Source organism: Megalopta genalis, unplaced genomic scaffold (assembly GCF_051020955.1).
Source record: "Megalopta genalis isolate 19385.01 unplaced genomic scaffold, iyMegGena1_principal scaffold1018, whole genome shotgun sequence".
Classification (NCBI taxonomy): Eukaryota; Metazoa; Arthropoda; class Insecta; order Hymenoptera; family Halictidae; genus Megalopta; species Megalopta genalis.
In genome coordinates, this window is record NW_027477087.1 from 22,572 (window position 1) to 27,500 (window position 4,929).

Below are 4,929 nucleotides of genomic sequence, written 5' to 3' on the forward strand. Positions count from 1 at the left end.
TTTGGAAGCAAATCGTACCAATTGAAAACTGTGGCTAAAATGAATAGCCCAGTGGAGAGAGAAAACTATCAAAAAACTGATTTTTTAAATCAAGAGGTGTCAGAAATCGAAATGCCTAGCGCGAGCGGAAGAACACGCTTTCTCGCCAGTCCAGCATGTGTCCTGTCCGTTCTTCCTCGGCTTGCCGATTTTGCCCAGATCAGAGGTTTCGTGCTTCCGGCGGTCAGAAGATCAGCGTGAGCGTACGCGCTTCCACGACTATGGCATCACCCATGTACTTTTTCCTTTGAATATATTTGAGTACATAAAAAATATTAAAACATATAGAGAGAACTGTGTCTTGGATCTTAAAAATTTGTCAATAGCGATGATATATTATTACTTAACTTGAAGTATTTGTACGTTTTAGCTGGGACGTACATTTATCTTACAAGATGTTAATAGCGAGACTCTTGAAGATAAAATTATCTTGTGATTTTATGAAGGCAAAGATAGAAACGTACGAAGCTGGCGTACGTAGAAAAATGTGATTTTACGATAGAACAAAAATATAATACGTACGTTTTTGGGCGTACGGTAAAATATCTGTATGGTAGAAAAATGAAAGAAATTGAGCGTTAAAGAAGATATGTTACAAGCGCGGAATGTGGCAAAACTTGTACATATTTGAAAGAGAAAAGTGGTGTGTCGACCTGACATATATATATGAAACAGGCGACGATGGAAAAGGATTTAAATTTTGTCCATTTTATATATACATATTGTATAGTTCCCTGGTTGATCCTGCCAGTAGTCATATGCTTGTCTCAAAGATTAAGCCATGCATGTCTCAGTACATGCCGTATTAAGGTGAAACCGCGAATGGCTCATTAAATCAGTTATGGTTTCTTAGATCGTACTAAAATTTACTTGGATAACTGTGGTAATTCTAGAGCTAATACATGCAAAACAGAGTTCCGACCAGAGATGGTAGGAACGCTTTTATTAGATCAAAACCAATCGGTGGCGGGTGTTTACACTCGTCCATCGTTTGCTTTGGTGACTCTGAATAACTTTGTGCTGATCGCATGGTCTTATAGCACCGGCGACGCATCTTTCAAATGTCTGCCTTATCAACTGTCGATGGTAGGTTCTGCGCCTACCATGGTTGTAACGGGTAACGGGGAATCAGGGTTCGATTCCGGAGAGGGAGCCTGAGAAACGGCTACCACATCCAAGGAAGGCAGCAGGCGCGCAAATTACCCACTCCCGGCACGGGGAGGTAGTGACGAAAAATAACGATACGGGACTCATCCGAGGCCCCGTAATCGGAATGAGTACACTTTAAATCCTTTAACGAGGATCCATTGGAGGGCAAGTCTGGTGCCAGCAGCCGCGGTAATTCCAGCTCCAATAGCGTATATTAAAGTTGTTGCGGTTAAAAAGCTCGTAGTTGAATCTGTGTGTCACAGTGTCGGTTCATCGCTCGCGGTGTTTAACTGGCATTATGTGGTACGTCCTACCGGTGGGCTTTGCTCTTCACGGGGCGGTCCAACTAATATCCCATCGCGGTGCTCTTCACTGAGTGTCGAGGTGGGCCGGTACGTTTACTTTGAACAAATTAGAGTGCTCAAAGCAGGCTACCTTCGCCTGAATACTGTGTGCATGGAATAATGGAATAGGACCTCGGTTCTATTTTGTTGGTTTTCGGAACCCCGAGGTAATGATTAATAGGGACAGATGGGGGCATTCGTATTGCGACGTTAGAGGTGAAATTCTTGGATCGTCGCAAGACGGACAGAAGCGAAAGCATTTGCCAAAAATGTTTTCATTAATCAAGAACGAAAGTTAGAGGTTCGAAGGCGATCAGATACCGCCCTAGTTCTAACCATAAACGATGCCAGCTAGCGATCCGCCGAAGTTCCTACGATGACTCGGCGGGCAGCTTCCGGGAAACCAAAGCTTTTGGGTTCCGGGGGAAGTATGGTTGCAAAGCTGAAACTTAAAGGAATTGACGGAAGGGCACCACCAGGAGTGGAGCCTGCGGCTTAATTTGACTCAACACGGGAAACCTCACCAGGCCCGGACACCGGAAGGATTGACAGATTGATAGCTCTTTCTTGATTCGGTGGGTGGTGGTGCATGGCCGTTCTTAGTTGGTGGAGCGATTTGTCTGGTTAATTCCGATAACGAACGAGACTCTAGCCTGCTAAATAGACGTAATTATGGTATCTCGAAGGCTCTCGGCTTCTGCCGGTGGGGTTTTTACTACCAACGTACAAACAAATCTTCTTAGAGGGACAGGCGGCTTCTAGCCGCACGAGATTGAGCAATAACAGGTCTGTGATGCCCTTAGATGTTCTGGGCCGCACGCGCGCTACACTGAAGGAATCAGCGTGTGTTCCCTGGCCGAAAGGCCCGGGTAACCCGCTGAACCTCCTTCGTGCTAGGGATTGGGGCTTGCAATTATTCCCCATGAACGAGGAATTCCCAGTAAGCGCGAGTCATAAGCTCGCGTTGATTACGTCCCTGCCCTTTGTACACACCGCCCGTCGCTACTACCGATTGAATGATTTAGTGAGGTCTTCGGACTGGTGCGCGGCAATGTTTCGGCATTGCCGATGATGCCGGGAAGATGACCAAACTTGATTATTTAGAGGAAGTAAAAGTCGTAACAAGGTTTCCGTAGGTGAACCTGCGGAAGGATCATTACAATGTTCCAATATATCTCAAAGAGAGAGGAGAGGAGGAGAGAAAATGAATTCGATTAGTTTGTGGATAAGAATTCATATAAAAAAAAAAGATATTGTTGAGCCCGCCAGATCATTCGTGCGTGATTTACACGGCCAGACGTGTGTACTACACGTATTAGGCCTTTGATCTGCGTTGCGTAGGCCACAACAAATCTTTCAAAGAGAGAGAGATATATGTGTTGTTGGGGTTTGTGATTATGAAGGTGCCCCAACGCACAAAAATATATAAAAATGTACAAAGTTGGGATGTGGTGTGGTGGAGAAGAGTTGGGCCCGACCAGATCATTCGTGCGTGATTTACACGGCAGACGTGTGTACTACACGTATTAGGCCTTTGATCTGCGTTGCGTAGGCCATCTTCCTTCCAAGACACACACGTGTTGGGGTTTGTGTGATTTTATGATAGTGCCTCAACACGGAAAAATAAGCGTACGAGAAGAGTTGGGCCCGACCAGATCATTCGTGCGTGATTTATACACGGCCAGACGCGTATTATATTACACGTATTAGGCCTTTGATCTGCGTTGCGTAGGCCATCTTCTCGATAGAGAGAAAGCCAATGTATTCTTTTTTCTTTCTTTACACACACACACACAGTTGTAGTAGGACAGGGAGGGATGCGAGCGTGCTAATCACGCTTCCTCAAGTCTTCGCTGTGGTGTAAAAAAAAAAGAAAAAAAGGAATCGTTGGGAAAGTCCAAAGGACGAAAATATCGGGCAGTCTGAAGATAACTTAATGCTCGTTTACATTGGTATCAAGAGAGACCGGCTTGTGTAGCTCGTTTCAATGCTGTGTCGTTGTCATTGACACCCTACTCTGTTGCGCGCTAGTGGCAGCATGAGCGTGGGACGTATATATATATGACACCCAGCTAGAGCCGGCCGTGAGTCCGTCCGGTGTAAATAACGACGAAAGGAGAGAGAAACTTTTCGAATCCAGTATCGGGTTGATAATTGTCCAGTTTGAATATCCATATCCCCGTCGTTTTTGGAGGTGATATACTCTCTGTGTTTCTTCGATAGAAGGCTTTTCAATGTTCTATTCGCTCCGACCGTCGAACTTGCAAGAAAACAGTGGTTTTGGATTTGCTCGTACATATATATATGGTTTCGACGGAAATATCTCGTTCTTTAAGGGACAATTATGTCGTTGTACGACGACTCCCGAATCTCCTTCGCGCGCTGGTTGGAGCTCTTCGGGTATCGGCTTGTTCCGAAATATAACACAAAAATGTGGTGGATAGCAAATACACATTATATATATATGAGAGAATAAAAGGGAAAAATTACCCTGAACGGTGGATCACTTGGCTCGTGGGTCGATGAAGAACGCAGCTAATTGCGCGTCAACGTGTGAACTGCAGGACACATGAACATCGACATTTCGAACGCACATTGCGGTCCACGGATACAATTCCTGGACCACGCCTGGCTGAGGGTCGTTTACGTACTTATAAACTGCTTGCGTTGATGGCACTTGTTGCCTATATACGTACGAGCGAATGATGGGCGCTTCGTCGGCGTTTGTCGCGGTCCTATGAATATTGAGAAATTTTACGTACGTCTAACAGTCTTCGAGAGAGATGGAAATCGTGTTCGAACTAGCGTGAGTGTGGAAGGCGGTGTCGTGTGTCGTATATGTTTTATATACGTCCGCCCGTCTGAAACACCGCTTCGAAGCGGTGACAAAATCTTTTTCGGGACGATTCGTATCCGTAGAACTATCGAGATTTCACTGGTACATTTTCAACGCGCTCCCGACGTCGCCTGAAATGAAACGAGATGGGTTTAACCCACGAAAGCGTACTACACGAGTCTGTCCTATGTGAAGACTGTGTACAGAGATCGAACGAACGCATGAAAGAAATTGAACGAAAGAACACATAACCCGCAAAAATATAGAGTAGAATTGTGACCGTTGCTTCGAATTTGAATTTATATGTATATATATATCATAGCCCCAGGGAGTGGAACCTATGAGTGTGGAAGGATGTCTCTTACCGTTATGTTGCCAGAGGAAAAAAAGTCTCTCTCTTCGTACGACACATTTGTGTACGAATTGTATCGATGGCTATATAGATCCGATGTTGCACATATTCTGAGTAAAGAACACCCCACCCGGGTTACCGTCCTAAAACTCTTCTATTGGTGTGGCTATGATGTGTGTGTCAACGCAATCGCGAGTCTGGTTCTACGG

General features: G+C 45.1%; 2 non-coding genes across 2 annotated transcripts; both read left to right on the forward strand.

Moving 5' to 3' along the window:
- Positions 1-770: 770 nt before the first annotated feature.
- LOC143263664 (small subunit ribosomal RNA) lies at positions 771-2,691 on the forward strand. Its single transcript, XR_013037038.1, has one exon. It is a non-coding gene; the product is annotated as a small subunit ribosomal RNA (ribosomal RNA).
- A 1,328-nt stretch (positions 2,692-4,019) lies between these two features.
- LOC143263654 (5.8S ribosomal RNA) lies at positions 4,020-4,174 on the forward strand. The gene has a single exon (XR_013037030.1). It is a non-coding gene; the product is annotated as a 5.8S ribosomal RNA (ribosomal RNA).
- The last annotated feature ends 755 nt before the right edge of the window (positions 4,175-4,929 follow it).